Raw genomic sequence first — 23,375 nt, forward strand, 5'->3', positions numbered from 1 at the left:
TGCGAGACTCTGCCGGTTTCTCCCGGATGGCAAAAAGCCGGACAAAGTTTGTCCGGCTTTTTGCCATCCGGGAGAAACCGGTCAGTGTGTTACAGCCGTAAATGTACAGCAGACACATCCCAGAGAGTACAGCTATAGTGAGAGGCTTGTGGCTGTGTATAGCAGATGGGAGGAGGATATTATTATACAGGGTGCTCCTGCCCTCTTGCTCCTCCCTATCATGGCCAAAGAGGGACGAACTCACTTTCGGTTTTGCACTTATTATGGGCTCAGGAACTTAGAAGATTCTAAATTCACACTCAGCTCCAATGATGCATTTACCGTATATGCACTGAATCAGTAATACTTACGTTACAGAACCAACCTCTGTTCCCTATAGCCCCGTCCCATACGGGTGTCCTGTCCCTGAGCAGAGTAGGAGGCGTAAATACGCGCGAATCGCCTCTTGCAGCAGGAGATGTACTAAGCGCATTATCCCTGCGTGACGGCCGGTGGTGGCGGGACCCGGAGCGCTGGGAGTAGTAGTGCCTGTAGGTGTGATAGTGCCTGGCTGCCATGTGACACACAGAGACGTGGCTGTCACCAGTGATCCCAGTGCTGCCGCCGCCTTCTCTCGCTTCCACATGCAGAGGACAGTACAGGACTGATAGAGAGGAGCGCACATCCTGCAGCCGCCGTTACATAATAACACAGCTCAGCATGGGCCAGCAGCTGCAGCGCCGGGGTCTGACGCCGAAAGCTCCCTGATCATCTCCCCGGGATCTCCTCCCGGCATCTGACGTCTGTCCGGGATCTCCTCCCGCAGCTGCTGTCACCCGCACACAGGCGCAGCTGTCACCTCACACGCCGCTCACAGCGCCTGCCTGCCGGGGGTGAGGAGGAAGAGGATGAGCTTCTAGCAGCAGCAGTCTTATATCCATATCTCACACACAGGGGCTGCCGATCATTCTGTGAGAGTGATGGCCTGAGACACCATGGGGGATCCGACACGGGAAGACCTCTCCTGCAGGTAAAGGCTCAGCGTGCAGCTGCCCCACTTCCCCTGCCACTAGGGTGCGCAGTGCACGTAGGGGGCACAGTGCTCAGGCCGCGTCACTTCTGGTGATGTACTGTATGTGAATGTATTATAGGGATTATATACATACACACATACGTTGGAGATACACTGTTACTCTCTCACAGCCTTCCTTCCATCTCTCTGACCCCAGCCTTGGCCAGTAGCCTCCCCCTGATGGCTGGTGACCATGTTGCTGCGTGCAGCCCCCTCCGCCCAGCAGCCGCCCGCCGCATGTCACTGTGAGATACCATGCACGTAGTATACAGTAGCTGTCATGACTGTCCGTATACACACACATGCACCTCCTGGCCTGGCACATCTAGGTGCAGGGCTAGTAGCCACTATTGCCCTGGTCATACAGAGCACTACTGTACTTGCCATGGTCATGCTCGGCATTAAGTGACACTCTGCGGGCACTTGTATACTGCAGGTCCCCGGCCTCCTGGGGGATGTTTATGGTGATAAAAGCAGCCACTAGCACATGTCAGGAAGCGCATGGTAACATGTCCGGATGTATGAAGGCGATTGGATGTTTTTAGAATGTACTATGTTGCTTTGATAGTGTTACACAGAGAGAAGGTCCAGCAGCAGCTGGAAGTCCCCGGAAGCAGCGCAGGCTGCATGTTGGCTGGCCTTCACCTTCATGCCATGCAGGGAAAACAGGAACATACATGATTTGTGACTGCTGTAGAAGTCCATGCTCTCTTTTAAGAATTGTTGCCGAGTATGTTTCATTTGTTGTCTGTGGAAACCCCAATATGTCACTAACAGTAGCTGTTCTTGTCAGCCCCACTTTACCGTAATGTGGTGTTTTTGGTTCCCTTTGTTATTATGATTGGGAAAAAGGAGGTAATTATGTGTATGCATACACGTGTGTGTGTGTGTGTGTGTGTGTGTGTATATATATATATATATATATATATATATATATATATATATATATATATATAGTAAATACATACTACAGTATGTTAGTCACAAGCAGTAGTGCCTTTTTCTCTGAGAAGATGCAGAATTTGTAGAAATTCTCTTTATGCTAATATTTTATATGTGAGAGGCTATGAAATATATGAAATACAGCACCGTGTAACTTTATAATTTACTGTGTGAAGGATTTGTTATGTGTATAGACGAAAGCTGGTGTACAGTAACTTATATAGCAAACATAACTGAGTTGTTAACAGGATGCAAGCAAGTAAAATGGTTTCTTTTAAGTTTGATTGTATCATTCATCTAAGGAAGCCAGTAACACAGACATACCATCAGTCAGCTCGGAGGGATTTCCCCCTGAAACTTCCTAGCCTGGCACACAATGCCCATATGCCAAAGGGTCACTTGACTGTTAACAACATTTTTATTTATAAACACTTATAGAGGTTTTGCAGGCTTTTTTTTTAATGGAAAAATATTATAAAATGAATACACACTAGTCAAACCCTACCCGCACAGAAACAGTGTTTGAGCTTCAGCGCTCTGCATGGTGAATCCAGTGTGAACCTCTGCTATAGTATTTTGGAAATTATTGATGTCTATGGAGAACATCTTTCACACGCATTGACGCACTGAACTGGCCTATCTGTACTGTGATTAGTGTGTCCAGGTCACCAGTGCATAGCGGTTTATGATACCCATGCTGCTCACTTGTGTTTTCACAGAATAAACTCTTGGAACATGATTAAAAACAGTAATAATAGTTATTTGTATATTAAGTGCACAATGATGGGTACTCACTCAGAACTCTAGGTGGGCTTGTTTGCCGAGAATGCATGTTTCACAGAGGTCATTGTCGCGCGTTGACCTATGAAAACTTTTCAAGCAGTATTCTTTTATCTCTTTACGGTTGTCTTTCGTTTTCATATTTTTACTAGGTTGTGTAAGCTCAGATCAATCACACGGTAGCTATCACAATAATGTAACTATTGGTGGAAATATACATTAAAATAAAACTTTCCATCGGGTAGCAAAGCTTGAAGGAAAACTGTATCGTACGACAGAGTTAAGCTAACCCTTCCAGGGATAACAAAGTGCAAGCAGTTTATTTACAGTATGTGAAAATAATAACTTGGTTCACCGTGCTAATGAATATATAGGTTGTAACATTTTCTCTGCAAAAGCTCCACATTTGTGGTTTTTGTTGTATTTGGCACTGAATAGGTTAAAAGCATTCTCTTTCCCAACTACCAGGCGGAGTGGGATACAGGGAGCACTGGTGGCCTTAGTGTTATGCCTGGAATGTGAGTACATTGCTAGAAAGGAAAGGAAGCATTTCCTAGTACTGTGTAGGCCCGGACCGATAAGAGAGGGCAACCTGGCCACAGTTTACTTTTGAATGCAACCTTGCCAATTCTGTTTTACAATGGCGAGTGATATAGTGATTGAGTGATGCTATTCTCATTACAAAGCCTTTATATGAAATAGTTTTTTGTAACATACTTTTATTTTAACCAATATTTTTATCATAATTGAAGAGCCTTTGTATATGCATATTAGGAACTGTGTTACCTGTAGCAGTGGGCCACAAACCCTTGTCTGTGACAAGTGAGGGGCATTCAGAGACTAGTAAGACAAGACAGGTAAATCTGGTTCTGTTAGTGTGTGCAGATGTGTCCCTATGCCATATGGCAAGAGACGCTCTGAGTGACTAAAAGGAGTTGCGTACCATATTTTTCTTAAAATTTTGCATCTTACGCCAGGTACACACTAGAGTGACGGGAGTTTGTTCCGACGTCGGAATGAATACCCGTCAGCCCTAGATCGTGTGTACAGACTGGGGAGATGCTAATGAAGGTCGGAACAAGCTTGTTCCATCTTTCATTAACATACTACAGGACACTCGCAACAACGCTTGGTTGGACGTGCATCACATAAGAAAGGACACATCTGTATGTCTCTGCTACCCACTTTTATAGGGGAGGCCCTGCATCCAACAAAATGTGAGCAAGTCCTGCTATCAGCTATACACCTTAAGTGCTTGTACTAGTGGATTTTGTCAACAGTTTAAATCATGGTTAATATTGAAAGCCCAACAGCTAGTGTATTTCACAGTATTTTCAGCTAGTTATAGAGAGTATGTGATATAAACCAATGTAATTTAACATGAAACCACTACTAGGTACATTTCATGCCTTAAGGTGCCCATGTACTAGATGACCTGTAAACGATGCATTCTCGTTAACGATTTCCCTTGAACTCTCCTGGCAGCTCCTCGGCAGTCCTGGGCAAATGATATAGTACAATACACATTAGACATATCTTAAGAGCTTCAGATCTTCAATGCAGCAGGGAAGATCAGAAGCTCTGACCAACATCCAGCGGGACGGCGCATCATGATTATTATTGTTCACAGACACTGAGCGATCTGCACTATTATGAACAATTTGTAGCTCTGATCCGTTGGAAATGGTCAAATGGCTCATAATATCGTCTAGTGTATGAGCACCTTTATGGATGGCCACCAAATTCATTGCCATATGCATAACCAAGGCTTTATTTATAGTGAATAAGCCATGCTTATAGCACTCTATCCATCTACTATGGGGGTTATTAAAAACCAACTTGTAAAAAAACAATTTAATGGTAAATACAGATGTGCTGGCTATGTGTGACCGGCGGTCAGGAAACGTATCCCGTGCAAACATGGAAATTACATGATCTTCATAAACTGGGAACTTATATGAAGTGGAAACATTTACAAACACGAGAATGTTTTCCAAATGTACACAGCAGTAATTACTGTTAAGTCATTAGTTTACAAACTATATACAATATTTGTATTAGGGGGATAGGAAATATGCTCATACATAGCTGGCCATGTACACTATCATCTGTTTGGCTGAATAGACCAACCTGTTTTCAATTTGACACACGTGTACAGGGCCGGTGCTAGGGTGTTTGGCGCCCTCCTGCAAACTATAAATTTTGCGCCCTCACTCCTGTACTTTAAAAAGGAACAGCAAAAAAGGGGATGTGGTCTCATGAGAAATGGGTGTGGCCACACAATAGTACCCGCATTTCATATTTCACGACACAGTAGCACAGTCTTACTCGCATTACACCACATAGTCTACCTTATTCATATTACCCTACACAGCTGTACCCCTTATATACGTTATACCACACAGTGCCCACAGTAGCAGTGCCACTTGAGTCGGGAAAGGGAGGGTGCAATGAGGTGGGTGGTCCAGGCACATGTGCACACAGGATCTTGCTAAGACACCCCGCACTGCGTTCCCCTACCTGCATTCAGCGCCTTTGAGTATGAATTCCGTGGCGGACGCTGCTGGCTGGGATTAGGTGCTGAGCGGGAGCCGTCGGACAGCAAATACATGCAGGCAGGAGTGGGGGAGCATACCAAGCTCAGCACTCTTTGGTGAAGAGGATGACTGGCATATTTTGCTGTCCTCGTCTATGCAAAAGGTAGGCATTAAATATATCTATATGTAGATTTGTAGATATATATCTATATGTAGATTTGTATAGCGGCACTCACGGGTCTTGGTAGTAAATGGTCAAAATCAGGCAACTAGCACCAGAAGCAGCATGTTTATGGCGCTGGTAGCCTGATTTTGATCATGTACTACCAAGACCCATGAGTGCCACAATCTACCTGCATATCGACCCCTGCACCCTGCATTGTGGACAATGGAAGGCACCTGGGCACCATTCTCTAAATCTTAATAGAGTGCCGGCCATCTGTGTTTTTATATATATATATATATATATATATATATATACACACACAGTACATGCAACCAGGCGTTCCCTAGGGTGTGATTGGTGAGTCCTCCCCTCCACTAGTAGCAGTACCCAGGCATCACTCAGCGGATTAAGTGACCAATAGAAGATGTATTCAAATAAGCAAAAGCATAGATGCACACCACTTTTGCTTATTTGAATATGTCTCCTTTCTCTAAACTAATCTGCTGAATGACACCTGGTTACTGCTACTAGGGGAGGGGGGGGGGGGGGGGGCACCACGACTCAGAAGTCACCACCACGACTCACTTTACACATATATGCTGCAGTGCTGGGCTCTGGGTGAAGGGCAGGGCTGGTAGCACACCAGGTGGCCCCTTTCCTCCTCTTCCTTAGTGGCCACAGGACACGGGGGAGCGGGGTGAGTGTGATAAGGGAGAGTGGCTGCTGGTGCTGCTGATTACTGGACAGTGCGACAGACAGGAAGAAATTGTGGGGGCGGCGCCGGCTCTGGCAGAGAGGGAGGGGGCGGCGGCCGCTCTTCATGCTGCCGGCGCCGCTGTGCTGTCAGTGTGACTGGTGCAGCGGCAGCACACAGCAGGGAGAGCACCTCTCCACGCTGCACAGGGTCCCAGGCGCAGCGCAGGGATGCAAAGCAGGCAGAGCGCCTCTCCTACCCGGCCTGCACGTGTAGATAGGAGGAATGGGCAGATCTGGTAGTGTGATATGTAGGCTGAAAGATTCATTTGCAGGGAACATGTTTCCTGTTGTCTTGAGTGTCCAAGATATGCAAAGAGACAGAAAAAATCCAGATGGCTTCATTCAAATCAGCTTTTTATATATTTATCCAGTGTTACTTCTATTAAAATTTAGTACCGATTTATGATTTTTTGCAAAAATGACATTTCTTATCACCCCATGACATATTTGGAATGCATTTTCGGGATATTTATTATTAAAGACATGTCCGAAAGAGACTTCAAAAAGTACCTATCAAGACGAAGTCTAGAAAGTAGAGCCATCAGTAACTTTACTTCCAGGTTCACACCCAACATCTTTAATGTGGATAAGTGGGCTTTGGGCTGCACATGTCTAATCATGGTTTAACAGAGAGGTTTCCTTTGGACCTCCAGAAAAAATGAGTACACATACTGTATATCCCGTAAGCATTAGCTAATGGGGCCAAGCTCTGAAAGCCAATCTTTTCAGATTTTTTTTTAAAATGGGAAGTTTTGCAGTCCTTATAAAAGGCTATGGGGACTGCTTTTGTGAGCATGAACAGGGGAACCCAATTGGTAAATGTCCCCGATACGCTAAACTGCAAATTGACTTTAAGTTTTTCCTTTATAAATAGACTCCCTAAAGAGATATTCACAATATTGATAGCTAGGTTTAGTTAGCTTTTTGGTGTGTTTTCCTGTTTGTGTGTATGTGTACTTTTGTTCATCTGTATAGGGTCTGCATTTTGTCCCTATCAATATCTTTCCCGCCTACTTGTTCGTATGTAATAGTGTCTCCCAGTTTTCCAAATAGTATTTCAGTATAGTGTCTCTTAAAAAGTGAGTTTTTTATGGCAGTCTACTTCTTTCAGTGCCACAGATATTTATAGAGCATAGGCCCTCATTCCGAGTTGTTCGCTCGTTGCCGATTTTCTCTATATTGCGATTAGTCGCTTACTGCGCATGCGCAATGTTCGCAGAGCGCATGCGCTTAGTTATTTTACTCAACAGTTAGGTATTTTACTCACGGCATTACGAGGATTTTTCTTCGTTCTGGTGATCGGAGTGTGATTGACAGGAAGTGGGTGTTTCTGGGCGGAAACTGGCCGTTTTATGGGTGTGTGTGAAAAAACGCTGCCGTTTCTGGGAAAAACGCGGGAGAGGCTGTAGAAACGGGGGAGTGCCTGGCCGAACGCTGGGTGTGTTTGTGACGTCAAACCAGGAACGAAACTGACTGAACTGATCGCAGTGGCAGAGTAAGTGTCGAGCTACTCAGAAACCGCTAAGAAATTTCTATTCGCAATTTTGCAAATCTTTCGTTCGCAATTCTGCTAAGCTAAGATACACTCCCAGAGGGCGGCGGCTTAGCGTGTGCAATGCTGCTAAAAGCAGCTAGCGAGCGAACAACTCGGAATGAGGGCCATAGTGCACACATGTAACATAAATGTCAAATGTATATGGAGGAGTCTTCTTACTGTAGCCGACTGCTAGTATTTGGCGCCACTGCAAAGCCTTCTTTTTTTAGGCTTCACCTTAAACTCATCACTTGAACCAGGTAAGGCAGCCAGCACATACCATATATTACATACATGATGACATCAGAATCAGCTTTATTGGCCAGGTGTACTCACGTACACTAGGAATTCTTTGTGGTACAATGCATTGCCAAGCAGCAACATGAAGGGGGAATACATAGCATAAGAAGGGGGAAAAACGTAGCATACATTACAGACATTACACGTATGAGTTGATACTGCACATTGCAACTGTACAATAGACTTGACATATTAGACATATTATACATGCAAGACTAAAAACGAAGGCTGCTTGGCAGAGCAGCACCGAGGCAGCCATCCGCGGAGCCAGAAAAATTTCTGGTCTCGCCAGGATTCAAACACAGGATGCACGCATTGCAGGCGGACACTGTAACCATTATGCCACTGCTGACCACAACACATGTATGCTTGCATGTGTTAACAGCCCCCTCCATGCAATGTTTGGTCTGTGCTGCAGCCCACGGGCAACAGCCGCCACAGTAAATAAGTATACATGCTCTTACACTCAAAACTGTATTTTATTTTAAGTCGGGGAATGTTTGTTCCAAAATATAGGGTTCAATCCCTGCCATCACTGTATGGAGATTGTATATCCTCCCCGTGCTTGCGTGGGTTTCCTGCAGGTACTCCGGTTTCTTCCCACAATCCAAAAATATACTGGTAGGTTAATGGGCTCCCAACAAAATGAACCCTAGTCTGAAAGTGTACATGTGGTAGGGAATGTAGAATGTAAACTCCACTGGGGCAGGGCCGATGTGAATGGCCAACTATTCTCTGTTTAGCACTGCGGAATATGTGTGCACTATATAAATAACTGGTATTAAATAAATAAATAAATAAAAATTGTAGCAGATAACCTTCACATTGTATGAACAAAATACCACCACTTTTAAGTTAAGAATAAAAAAGTGGTAGTAAACTTAAACTAAAAGTGGTATAAACTTTAGAGTGAAAATATAATTTAGCATCAGGTCACCTGGACTATTTTTTTTCTTTAACTGTTCTCATGCAAGATAAATGATGTTTCCAGGAACAATTCTGGCTTCCTTTTTTTTTTTATAAACAACTGGATTTTTTCTCTTTCTCTTAATTTTTGGTAATTTAAAGGGGAACATTAGCAAAAACAATTAGAAAAAAATAACTTTTTTTGCAATGAATCACACTCAAGACCCTTTTAGACAAACTTTTGGATTTACTAATGAAATAAAACTGGTTATTCATCATGTTTGAGTGCCACATCTATCTATCTATCTATCTATCTATCTATCTATCTATCTATCTATCTATCTATCTATCTATCTATCTATCTATCATACAATTCATATTTAATGATAATACTTGAGTTTAATTTGTCATCTTAACTACTAAATCAAACACCTCCCATAACTTTATCTAAACAGACGAGGTTTGATTTAGTCCTAGTGAAAATATTGCTCACTGATCTATTTTGTGCCTTGTAAGATTGTTACTAAATCGACAGTTTCACTTTCACAAAAACCACAGTGATTGATTTTATGTCTTAAGATATGAGTCTGCAAACAGTAACATGTTTACATTGACAACGGATGTGTAGTGTACTTCATGTTCTTCTCCAGAGCACATCCATATCAAGCTGGAACAGGGCACCCATCTCAGAGTGACACGCATCCAGAGCGGAAACACTGCTGCTTTTGTAATTCTCTGGAAGAAAGATGACATTTTATAAGGAGCTCTTTTAAACTGCTCTATACAGGAATTATACAGACCAATGGGGTCATGTATTTCTGAATTATGTGCACAGCACACAGATTATTTAATGAACAGTTATGGTCTTCTACTAGAGTGTACATAAGGGCTACTATAATATAAATGATATGCCTTAGATTTGATTGTTGAGGCACTAATTAGTCTCTCATCCGTAGGGGGGGTTAAATTGTTTTTTTGGTGCATCCATCTCCTGCAGGAAAAAGAGAGAAACCCAGTGGCGCAAAAGTGAAAAAAACACTTATAATGCAGCCCAGATAACTCAAATGGCTCCATCTCCTGTCTAAAATGACAGGTGCTATTCAATTGTGCCGATGGCTGCAAATCCCATGGTGCCCATTATTTCTGCTCACCACCTCCTTGAGGTGGCAAGCAGGAACAAGCAAAAAGTCAGGCTGTTGGCCAGCCAAACTGCTGTTTCGACAGGGCACCCAATGTTTTGCATGGGTTTAGCCACTTTAACGGGGTCCTTTTTTTTAAAGGGGAAAACACAAGTAAAAATCATGTCTTATAAGTGATTGCCCATTTAAAAAAAAGTCTGACATCGGCCGGCATCCCACACCTCCAGCGACCTTGGACTCCATTACATCCCACCAAATGTGTCTAAACCCAGCACATATGGGCGTGACAAGTGCGATAATTAATGGGCACCTGTCTGCATAACAAATGAATATTGCCCGGCAGGTGCACATTACTTACACATGCTCAAAAACAATAGAATCCTTCCTCAAGAGTTAAATGATTTTCCTGACCACTACCATCAACATGCATATGTTTAGCATAAATTACATAACAATGTAAAAACAATAGTAATTAAATATTGTTGAACTCATTATGTCCATTTAATATACTGATTTACAGTATAATTATCGATTAAGTAATAATTATAATTATATGCAAGGGCTATAAAAATAAATGCCAGCAAATCAATATGAGTTGGAAGTGCGAGTTCTTTTATATTTGTCTAGGATGCAATTTCAGTTTAGGTTTGTTTATCTGAGTTATGTGATATTTATTGTACGCTGAATACCAGGAATTTGGATAATGTTGCTTTAGGCCAGTATATTTTACAGTTATCAGTGCTGCATTTTCTTTCATGCACAATTATATATTTATTCTGGAAATGATTGCAAGTACATCCCAGTTCATAAATGACACAGGGGGTCATTCCGAGTTGTTCGCTCGTTATATTTTTCTCGCAACGGAGCGATTAGTCGCTAATGCGCATGCGCAATGTCCGCAGTGCGACTGCGCCAAGTAAATTTGCTATGCAGTTAGGTATTTTACTCACGGCATTACGAGGTTTTTTCTTCGTTCTGGTGATCGTAATGTGATTGACAGTAAGTGGGTGTTTCTGGGCGGAAACTGGACGTTTTATGGGTGTGTGCGAAAAAACGCTGCCGTTTCTGGGAAAAACGCGGGAGTGGCTGGAGAAACGGAGGAGTGTCTGGCCGAACGCTGGGAGTGTTTGTGACGTCAAACCAGGAACGAAACTGACTGAACTGATCGCAGTTGCCGAGTAAGTGTGGAGCTACTCAGAAACTGCTAAGAAGTGTCTATTCGCAATTTTGCTAATCTTTCGTTCGCAATTTTGATAAGCTAAGATTCACTCCCAGTAGGCGGCGGCTTAGTGTGTGCAAAGCTGCTAAAAGCAGCTTGCGAGCGAACAACTCGGAATGAGGGCCACAGTTCAAACAAGTCATTGTGAACTGATAGCACATTATACCCATTTGTTTGTAAGTTTGAGGGCCTTATGTTTCCACAAGGCAACCTACTGTTGAACATTTAATAGATCTAAGTCAGTGTGTTACTGAATTTAGGGGTGTATTCAAGAAGCAAAATTTCATTTAAATCAGGCGGCTATTCAGGTACTGTAGCAGAAAAACATAAAAAAATAAAAAATCTTTAAAGACTTACATTATATGATGCAAGATGAGAATGGCATTATATGAGGAACATCCTTATTTAAGCTGATAACTGCACAAACCAGTGGATCTTGTCCTATCAGTCACTGCAGTCGGCTTAAGCTACTCCCACTTTCCGGCCCTCATTCGGCAATTACACTACCAGTGTTTCCAGCAATGTAATATTCCAACCAATATTGCGATTATTGCTAAATAATATAACTAAAATAAATGCATAGGTTACACTTATTCTGTTTAGTGTCCTGTATGTCTCATACTTTTGCTGATAATTTCCATGCTAGGGTAGTGGAAAACATCTATTTTACATATGTCTGGGACATTGCAGAAGCCACATTCTTGAAGGCCTATTTAATAAAGGTTGAAAAAAATTAGTCTTTTTCTTATTTGCTGTTAACTGCACCAAAATCTAATTGCTTTATTTGCTGCCTATTTGAGAACAACTGAAAATGTCTTCAGCAAATTATACAAAATTGAGTCACTGTGTAAACTAAATGTATGTAAATTCTTTTTCTGCTGTCATTGTGATGTAGGCATACTGACAACATAAACTCTCTTTCCCTGTCACTGTGATATTAGGGGATGCAATAAATTTGCCGGCTGTCGGGATCCCAATGCACAGGGGCTATTCCCAATCGTGGGTGTCCACGACACCCATAGAGTGAGAATAGAACCTGTGGCAAGCGCAGCAAGATACCGAGCCCGCAGCGTGGCAAGTGCAGAAAGTCCGCAAGGGAACTCTCAGCACTTGCCCTGCTGACGGCATTCTGGCGGGCGGGATGTCGCTGTTGGGATCTTGAAAGGCAGGCATCCCACCAGCCGGTAAAAAGTACATTGCATCTGGAAAGTATTCACAGCGCTTCACTTTTTCCGCATTTTGTTATGCTACAGCCTTATTCCAAAATGGAATAAATGTACTTCTTTTACGTCCTAGGGGATACTGGGAATCCATTTAGTACCATGGGGTATAGACAGGTCCACTTGGAGCCATGGGCACTATAGAAGTTTGATAACGTTTGCTGGCTCCTCCCTCTATGCCCCTCCTACCAGACTTAGTTTAGAAAATGTGCCCGACGGAGTCGGGTCACATCTCTGGAAGCTCCTGAAGAGTTTTCTGCATTTATTTTAAACTTTTATTATTTTCAGGCAGTGCTGGATGGCACCAGCCTGCTTCGTGGGACTTAGGGGGGGAACGGGCCAACCCTACTAAGGTTTAATGGTCCCGTTCCCCGCTGACAGGACGCTAGCTCCTGAGGGAACTATTCGCAAGCCCCACCATGGCGAGCGTACATTCCTGCAGTACGCCGCCACCCCTAACAGAACCAGAAGACAGAAGAGTGGTGAGTACTAAGCCGGCGTCTCGATTAGCATTAGGGTACGGAGACGCACGGCTTCTAATGGGGCAGACTGAGTCTCCAGACTTAGTACACAGTATGTGTACACAGTACCCAGACTGGCATTGCAGCTTAAAAAGGGTCTTTCTCCATTTTATGCACTTAGACACATAAAGCCAGTATAAAGAAAAGTGGGAAGACCGCGCACCATTGCAGGGGCGGGGCTTCACTATGAGTGGATCCAGCAGCTCACAGGCACCATTTTACCCTGTTGCAGCAACCCAGTCGCTGACTGCAGGGACGCGCAGTTTCTCCGGAGAGCTTCCAGATTACCTCAGTGGTACCAGGGGGTCATAGCAGGGGGAAGCTTTATACTTGTGTACTAAGTTCCTAATCTACAGTAGGTACTTAGTCTGCGACCCGGCTAAACTTAGCTTTAACGATAAGGGCGCCGTGTACTGGTTCTATTCTCTCTCTGTGTCTCTCCGGAAGGGCTCTTTGTGGGTTATTTGTGCTCTCAACCTTTTCCTGTGTGTGTGCTGTTACTGCTGCAGTATGTCAGGCAAAGATTGTGTATCATGCAAGGCACAGTGTACCTCTTCTCCAGAGGGTTCACTATTGTGTACTCAGTGTAGTATCCCTTTTCAGGCTAGTGGGATGGAGCCAGCATGGCTGGACTCCATTTGGGGGACGGTTTCCACCATTTCCACTAAATTATCTCGTAATGAGAAGGAGATGCAATACTTAAGACAGTCTATGGCTGAATTTATGCAAAAGGACTCAGTACTCAGACCAGCGTCTCAGTCCTCTACCATTTGTCCGCAAAAATGTACTTTGGCCCATATCCTGCATTCTGACTCTGATAATGAAGGGTCAGAAATGGAGGGAGGTGAGGTGGACATAGAGTTAGGGGAGGGTACTCTGTCGCAAGGTGTTGAGGCTCTCATAGACTCTATCAGGGAAGTTCTGAATATTCCTGATAAGGTGACATAGGTGTGTGAGGAATCTTTCGTTAATGTGAAGAAAAAATCCTCAGTCACTTATCCGGTGTCAAAGGAACTAAATACCCCGTTTGAAGAACCATGGGTTAATCCAGATAAGAAATTTCAAATTCCTAGGTGGTTATTATCATCTTTTCCTTTTCCTCCAGAGGATAGAAAAAAATGGGAAAATCCACCAATAGTGGATGCTTCAGTCTCCAGGCTCTCACGTAAAATAGTATTACCTGTTCCTTGTGCAGCATTCCTAAAGGATACAGCTGATCGTAAGATTGAGACTACACTCAAATCTTTGTATACAGCTACAGGGGTGGCCCAGAGACCCACTATAGCATGTGGGTGGATTACGCGAGCCATTGCTAAATGGTCTGGTGATTTATTTGAGGGGTTAAACACCTTACTTCAAGAGGAAATTTGTTTTACTCTTGTAGCACATACAAGACTCTGCAAACTTTATGGTTGAAGCCATTAAGGAGATAGGTTTGCTTAATGCACGCACCACAGCTATGGAAGTGTCGGCATGCAGGGGATTATGGCTACGTCAGTGGACTGCTGATGCGCACTCCAAAAAAGGCGTGGATGGCCTGCCTTTCACAGGTGAGTCCTTATTTGGCGAAGAACTCGATAAGTGGATTTCACGAGCTACTGCGGGTAAATCCACTTATCTACCTTCTGCAGCTCCGCCAGCTAGGAAGGCCTACTCAGGACCCAATTTACAGTCCATTCGGACTGCAAAGTTTCGGGGGAAAGGTCAGAGGTTCTTCTGCCGCCGCCAGAGGGAGTGTAATTCCTTACCTGGACGATCTTCTGATAAAGGCTGCATTCAGGGAGCAGTTGTTGGAGAACATTGGTCTCACGACCAGATTACTCCTGGATCATGGGTGGATTCTGAACCTGCCAAAATCTCACCTAGAACCAATGCAGAAGCTTAATTTCCTGGCAATGATACTGGACACAGAGTCTCAGAAAGTGTTCCTTCCCTTGGAAAAGGCAATGGTGATCCAGTCGATGGTTCGGGCTGTCTTGAAGCCGACCTGAATTTCAGTACATCTGTGCATCCGCCTTCTGGTGAAAATGGTGGCTTCTTACGAGGCAATTCAGTATGGAAGGTTTCATGCGAGGCCCTTCCAGCTGGATCTGTTGGACAAATGGTCCGGATCGCATCTTCACAAGCATCAGAGGATTCGTCTATTGCCAGAAGCCAGGATCTCCTGTGGTGGCTACAAACTTCTCACCTAGTGGAGGGTCGAAGGTTTGGGATTCAGAATTGGATTCTGTTAACCACAGATGAAAGCCTCAGAGGTTGGGTGCAGTCCCCCAGGGGGTGCAGTTTCAAGGAAGGTGGTTAAGTCAATAAGTTCCAATAAACATCCTGGAGCACAGGGCTATTTACAACGCCCTTCTACAGGCCTCCTATCTCCTTCAGAATCAGGCCATTCAAGTTCAGTCGGATAATGTGACGGCGGTGACTTACAAAAACCGATAGGGCGGAATGAAAAGCAGAGCCGCAATGTCAGAGGTGTCAAGAATTCTCCTCTGGAGGGAGAAACACGCCGTGGCATTGTCGGCGATCTTCATTCTGGGAGTAGACAGCTGGGAAGCAGATTTCCTCAGCAGACACGACCTACACCCGGGGGAATGGGGCCTCCACCCGGAGCTGTTCCAGTGGCTGACATGTCGGTGGGGTTATCCACAAATCGACATGATGGCCTCTCGACTCAACAAGAAGCTCAAGTGGTATTGTTTCAGGTTGAGGGACCCACAGGTTGTAGCGGTTGACACCCTGACAACTCCGTGGGTCTACCAGCTGGTGTACTTGTTTCCTCCGATTCCTCTGATCCAAAGAGTTCTCAAAAGAATAAAAAGGGAAAGAGTTCAAGCAATCCTGATTGCTCGGGACTGGCCAAGAAGGGCCTGGTATGCGGATCTTTTTGAGATGCAAATCGAAGATCTGTGGCCTCTGCCTCTTAGAGAGGATCTTCTGCAACAGGGCTCATTTGTTTATCAAGACTTACATTGACTACGTTTGACGGCATGGAAGTTGAACGACTGATTCTAGCCAGGAGAGGGAATCCTGACAAGGTCATCCCGACTATGATCCAAGCCAGGAAGGGGGTAATGTCAAAACATTACCATCGTATCTGGAAGAAATATGTCTCTTGGTGTGAGAGCAGACAGTATTCTACGGTGGAATTTCATCTCGGACTTTCCTGCTTTTTCAGCAGTCGGGAGTGGATGTGGGCCTACGCCTAGGCTCCATAACAGTTCAAATTTCGGCCTTGTTTATTTTCTTTCAGAAACAATTGGCTTCTCTCCCTGATGTCCAGACGTGCTTGAAGGGTGTTCTTCATATCCAACCTCCCTTGTGCCTCCCACGGCACCTTGGGATTTCAATTTGGTTCTGCAATTCCTCCAAACTGACTGGTTTGAACCATTACAGGAGCTAGACGTAAAGTATCTTATGTGGAAGACAGTCATGCTGTTGGTCTTGGCTTCAGCAAGGCGCGTCTCGGAGCTGGGGGCGTTGTCTCACAAGAGCCCTTACTTGATTTTCAATGAGGACAGAGCTGAACTCAGGACTCGTCAGCAATTCCTTCCTAAGGTGGTGTCGGCGTTTCACATCAACCAGCCAATTGTGGTTCCGGTGGTTACCGACACATCTGCTACTTCGAAGTCCTTGGACATTGTAAGGGCTTTGAAGGTATATGTAAAGCGAACTGCTCGTCACAGGAAATCGGACTTGCTGTTCATTCTATATGATGCCAACAAGACTGGGTGTCCTGCTTCAAAGCAGTCTATTGCACGCTGGATCAGGCTCACTATCCAGCATTCTTATTCCACAGGAGGATTGCCGATTCCGAAATCTGTACAGGTCCACTCTACTAGGTCGATGGGTTCCTCTTGGGCGGCTGCCCGGGGTGTCTCGGCATTACAGGTCTATCGAGCAGCTACTTGGTCGAACACGTTTGCCAAGTTTTACAAGTTCGATACTTGGCCTCTGAGGACCTTCAGTTTGGTCAGTCGGTTCTGCAGGAACCTCAGCACTCTCCCACCCAGTTTGGGAGCTTTGGTACTTCCCCATGGTATTAAATGGATTCCCAGTATCCCCTAGGATGTAAGGCAAAATAGAATTTTAATTACCTACCGGTAAATCCTTTTCTCGTAGTCCGTAGGGGATACTGGGTGCCCGCCCAGTGCTTCGTTCTTCCTCCACGGTTGCTTGTTTAACTGTTGTTTGGTTCAGCTGTTGCTGTCCCTGTTTTCTAGTTTGGTTAGCATAGCTTTCCTCTTGTTCTGGTTGTGCTGGTTCGAAATCTCACCACTTTCCTTATCTATTTCCTTCTCTCAAAGTATGTCCGTCTCCTCGGGCACAGTTTCCTTGACTGAGTCTGGTAGGAGGGGCATAGAGGGAGGAGCCAGCACACATTATCAAACTTCTATAGTGCCCATGATTCCAAGTGGACCCGTCTAGACCCCATGGTACTAAATGGATTCCCAGTATCACCTATGGACTACAAGAAAAGGATTTACCGGTAGGCAATTAAAATCCTATTTTTCCCCTCAAAATTCTACACACAATACCCCATAATGACAATGTGAAGAAAGTTTTTTTGATGTATTAAAAATAAGAAACTAATAAAATCACGTGCACATAAGTATTCACAGCCTTTGCTTAATACTTTGTTGATGCACCTTTGGCAGCAATTACAGCCTCAAGTCTTTTTGAATATGATGCCACAAGCTTGGCACACCTATCTTTGGGCAGTTTCGCCCATTCCTCTTTGCAGCACCTCTCAAGCTCCATCAGGTTGGATGGGAAGAATCGGTGCACAGCCATTTTCAGATCTCTCCAGAAATGTTCAATTGGATTCAAGTCTGGGTTCTGGCTGGGCCACTCAAGGACATTCACAGAGTTGTCCTGAAGCCACTCCTTTGATATCTTGGCTGTGTGCTTTGGGTCGTTGTCCTGCTGAAAGTTGAACCGTCGCCCCAGTCTGAGGTCAAGAGCGCTTTGGATCTGGTTTTCATACAGGATGTCTCTGAACATTTCTGCATTCATCTTTCCCTCTATCCTGACTAGTCTCCCAGTTCCTGTCGCTGAAAAACATCCCCACAGCATGATGCTGCCACCACCACCACCATCCTTCACTGTAGGGATGGTATTGGCTTGGTGATGAGCGGTGCCTGCTTTCCTCCAAACATGACGCCCGGCATTCACGCCAAAGAGTTCAATCTTTGTCTCATCAGACCAGAGAATTTTGTTTATCATGGTCTGAGAGTCCTACAGGTGCATTTTGGCAAACTCCAGGTAGGCTACCATGTGCTTTTTTTACTAAGGAGTGTCTTCCGTCTGTCCACTCTACCATACAGGCCTGATTGGTGGATTGCTGCAGAGATGGTTGTCCTTCTGGAAGGTTCTCCTCTCTCCACAGAGGAATGCTGTAGCTCTGACAGAGTGACCATCAGGTTTTTGGTTACCTCCCTGACTAGGGCCTTTCTCCCCTGATCGCTCAGTTTTGGCGGTCGGCCAGCTGTAGGAAGAGTTATGGTGGTTCCGAACGTCTTCCATTTATGGATGATGGAGGCCACTGTGCTCATTTTGGACCTTCAAAGCAGCAGATATTTTTCTGTTCCCTTCCCCAGATTTGTGCCTCAAGACAATCCTGTCTCGGAGGTCTACAGACAATTCCTTTGACTTCATGCTTGGTTTGTGCTCAGACATGCACTGTCATAGGCATTACAGAGACATAGTGGGACAATTCTCATGACTGCGCAGCAAACTTGGAGGGGTACACCCTCTTCAGGCAAGATAGGAATAATAAAAAGGGAGGGGGTGTTTGTCTTTATGTTAAGCCATTCTTAAAACCGTATTTAAAGGAGGTAATTTACGAGGAGACCGGAGATAACGTGGAGTCATTATGGGTTGAGATTTCGAGTGGGGGTAAAGATCCAAAAAAGCTTTTAACAGGAACATGCTACAAACCACCAGATATTAGTGTGTCTGACGAATCACAACTCTTGCAGCAAATTGAAAAAGCTGCGGGAATGGGGGAGGTCATTATCATTGGGGACTTTAATTACCCATACATAAATTGGAACACCGAAACAGTAAATACAGCTAGGGATAACAGGTTCTTAAACATGCTAAAAGATCATTACTTATCCCAGGTAATCGAGGAACCAACTAGGCATAGGACTATACTGGATCTAGTACTAACAATGAGGAGATAATGTCAAATGCTAAAGTAGGGGAGACCTCGGGACTTAGCGATCATAATATGATCACATTCGATATCAGCTCCCAAAAACAACACTGTAAGGGTCTAACTAAGACTTCAGCTTCCAAAAACAGCACTATAAGGGTCTAACTAAGACTTTAAACTTTAGAAAAGAAAAGCTAATTTCAACTTGCTGAAACAAGCAATGAAGTGCATTAATTGGGAAATTGTATTTCATGGTAAGATTATGGCTGAAATGTCGGATGTTTTTACAACTGTGCTCAATAAGTACACTCATTTGTTAATTCCCAAGGTCAACAAAAACACGAGTAGAAAATTCAAATCATTGTGGCTTAATAAGATCAAGGAACAAATGGATGAAAAGAGTCGTGCTTTCAAAGCATTTAAGTCTGGCAGGAAGGAGGAATCATTCCAGTTCTAGAAGGAATGAATGTAACAAAAAATGCAAAAAAGTAATCAGAGCAGCTAAAATAGAAAACGAAAACAAATCACAAAGGAGAGTAAAACAAACCCCAAAAAGTTCTTTAAGTATATAAACGGTAAAAGGAGAGTTATTGAAAAAATTCTTTTCATCAGTATTCACGAGAGAGGACTGGTTGACGAGAGTAAAGCACAACATAAGCTATAATAACGACCTGTTGCTAAGTACTTGGTTAAATGAGGAAGTAGTCCGGGAGAGACTAAGTAAAATTAAGATAAATAAATCTCCTGTGCCGGATGGACTTCACCCCAGGGTTCTTATGGAACGTAACTCAGACATATCGAGACCCCTATATTTGATTTTCAGAGAGTCAATTATCTCAGGAATGATACCGAAGGACTGGCGTATAGCAGAGGTAGTCCCAATATTTAAAAAGGAAATGAAAACTCATCCCGGTAACTATAGACCGGTAAGTTTGACATCTATAGTGGTGAAAATACTGGAAGGTATATTAAGGGATAGCATAATAGAGTCCTTGGATGCCTCCCAAGGCTATTACTATTAATCATCTTAAACTAACTTAATAAGCTTCTACAAGAAATTGAGCGATAATACTGATCAGGGTAAAGCAGTGGATGTGGTCTTTTTGGACTTTGCTATGACCTTTGACAAAGTCCCACATAAGAGACTAATTTTCAAATTAAGAGAGCTTGGGATAGGAAACACTATTTATACTTGGGTGAGTAATTGGCTGTACAACAGGGAACAGGAGTGGTGATTAATGGGATGTTCTCTGAATGGGCCTCAGTACTTAGTGGAATACCGCAGGGTTCAGTACTAGTGCCATTGCTGTTTAACATATTCATTAATGACCTAGGGGTTCCGGTATGAATGTTCGACCATGTTATGGTCGACAGTCATTAGGTCGACATTGACATGGTCAACATGGACACATGGTCGACACATGAAAATGGTCGACACATGAAAGGTCGACATATGAAAAGGTCGACATAAGTTTTTTAACTTTTTTTGGTGTCGTTTTTTGCGTAAAGTAACTGGGAACCCCAATTAGTGCACCGCGTCCCCTCGCATGGCTCGCTTCGCTCGCCATGCTTCGGGCATGGTGCCTTCGCTCCGCTACCGCTTCGCTCGGCACACTTTACCGTTCCAATCATAGTCCATGTGGATCGTAAAGTATGGAAAAGTTCCCCAAAATAAATAAAAAAACTCATGTCAACCTTTTCATGTGTCGACCTTTCATGTGTCGACAATTTTCATGTGTCGACCATGTGTCCATGTCGACCATGTCCATGTCGACCAATAGTGGTCGACCTAATGACTGTCGACCATAACATGGTCGACCATGTGAACGGATACCTGACCTAGGAGTGGGCCTAGAAATCACAGTGTCAATTTTCGCAGATGATACTAAACTATGTAGAGTAATTCATTCAGACAAGGATGTTGAGTCTCTACGGAATGATTTACCTAGACTGGAGGTCTGGGCAGACAAATAGAGAATGAGGTTCAATATGGACAAATGTAAAGTTATGCACTTTGGGACTAAGAACAATAGGGCAGCCTAAACTAAATGGGGAAAATGTAGGGATAACATTAGTTGAAAAAGATTTGGGGGTGCTTATCGATAATAGACTTAGTAGCAGTACGCAATGTCAAAATGCAGCAACAAAAGCAAATAAGGTCTTATCATGCATAAAACTGGGAGTGGAGACTATGGATGAGAGTGTAATCTTACCACTGTCTAAATCATTTGTGTGGCCACACCTGGAATATTGTGTACAGTTCTGGGCACCTCACTATAAAAAAGATATCTTGGAACTCGAAAGGGTTCAGAGGCGAGCCACCAAACTGGTTAAGGGGTTAGAGGCATTGGACTATGAGGAAAGACTTAAAAGGTTAGATTTGTTTACGTTGGAAAAAAGGCGACTGAGAAGGGACATTATTATTTTTTCTAAATACATAAAGGGACAATACAATTAGAATGTAAGCTCTCACGAGTAGGGCCCTCTTCCCTCATGTGCTTATCCTTTTCTTACTTTAATAATCCTCAACTGCCCAGATCCCGCAGTTTTTTGGCCACCTGGAACTTATCTCTATATTGTTTACTGGTGTAGTTATGCTTAGTTACCCTGTACTTGTCCTATATTGTCTTCAACTGTAAGTCACTGTTTTCCTGTTTTGATTATGTGCATATGTACTCTGTAATTGGGCGCTGTGGAACCCTTGTGGCGCCATATAAATAAAGGATAATAACAATAATAATAATAATAATAATAATAATAATAATAATACAAGGTTTTATCAGACGATCTGTTTATCAAAAAAACGCTACACAGGACACTGGGACACCCCCTGAGGTTAGAAGAAAAAACATTTCATACAAAACGGAGAAAAGGGTTCTTCACAGTAAGAGCAGTGAGGATTTTGAATTCTCTGCCAGAGAAGGTAGTAATGGTGGACTCAATCAGTAAGTTTAAAAATGGACTAGATAAATTCCTAATTGAAAGAAATATCCAAAGATACAACATTTAAATGATATAAAATTTTATAATACAGGTTGAACTCGATGGGCATTTGTCTTTTTTCAACCTCAACAACTATGTAACTATGTAGCTGTCAAGTGTGGCATCTGAGCTCAATTTTGAGCTTCATGGCAAAGGCTGTGAATACTTTTGTACATGTGATTTATTAGTTTTTTATTTTTAATACATTTGCAAAAATCTCTAACTTTTTTTCACGTTGTCATAATAGGGTATTGTGTGTAGAATTTTGAGGGGAAAAATGAATTTATTCCATTTTGGAATAAGGCTGTAACATAACAAAATGTGGAAAAAGTGAAGTGCTGTGAATACTTTCCGGATGCACTGCATGTATTCCAATATAAGAATACCGACAGTGTTATTCTCTTCCACTGTCAGCGTGATGTAAGATCACTGATAACGTAAACTCTTTTTCTGCTCTCAATTGAAGAATATTGACAATGTAAGTTCTTTTACGGTGTATGTATGATGTAAGAATACTGATAGCATAGACTCTCTTCCTCTGTCAGTGTGATGTAAGAATACTGACAGCATAAGATCTCCTTGTCTGTCAGTGTGATGTAAGAGTAACGACAGCATAATCTCTCCTCCGCTCTCAGCAAGATGTAAGAATACTGACAGCATAAGATCTCCTTCTCTGTCAGTGTGATGTAAGAATACTGACAGCATAACCCAGGCATGTCCAAACTGCGGCCCTCCAGCTGTTGAGAAACTACACATCCCAGTGTGCCCTGACACAGCTTTAGCATTCTCTGAGAGCAAAATTGTGTTGGGGCATGTTGGGATATGTAGTTTCACAACATCTGGAGGGCCGCAGTTTGGACATGCCATAAGCTCTCATCCACTGTCAGCGTGATGTAAGACTTCTGATAACGTAAACTCAGCATTAGCTCTCCTCTGTCAGCGTGATGTAAGAATACTGACAGCATAAGCTCTCCTCCTCTGTCAGCAAGATGTAAGAATACTGGCAGCATAAACTCTCATCCACTGTCAGCGTGATGTAAGACTTCTGATAACGTAAACTCAGCATAAGCTTTCATTCTCTGTCAGCGTGATGTAAGGATACTGACTGCATAAGCTCTCTTCCTCTGTCAGTGTGATGTAAGAAGACTGACAGCATAAGCTCTCT

General features: G+C 43.5%; 1 protein-coding gene across 1 annotated transcript in view; it reads left to right on the plus strand.

Annotated features, from left to right (window-relative positions):
• Nucleotides 1-225: 225 nt before the first annotated feature.
• Nucleotides 226-23,375, plus strand: part of SH2B3 (SH2B adaptor protein 3) — a 346,286-nt gene continuing 323,136 nt past the window's right edge. The window contains exon 1 of the mRNA XM_063964379.1: nt 226-1,009. The gene's annotated coding sequence lies outside the window, so the exon portion shown is untranslated. The remainder of the gene's footprint in view (nt 1,010-23,375) is intronic.

Source organism: Pseudophryne corroboree, chromosome 1 (assembly GCF_028390025.1).
Source record: "Pseudophryne corroboree isolate aPseCor3 chromosome 1, aPseCor3.hap2, whole genome shotgun sequence".
Lineage (NCBI taxonomy): Eukaryota > Metazoa > Chordata > Amphibia > Anura > Myobatrachidae > Pseudophryne > Pseudophryne corroboree.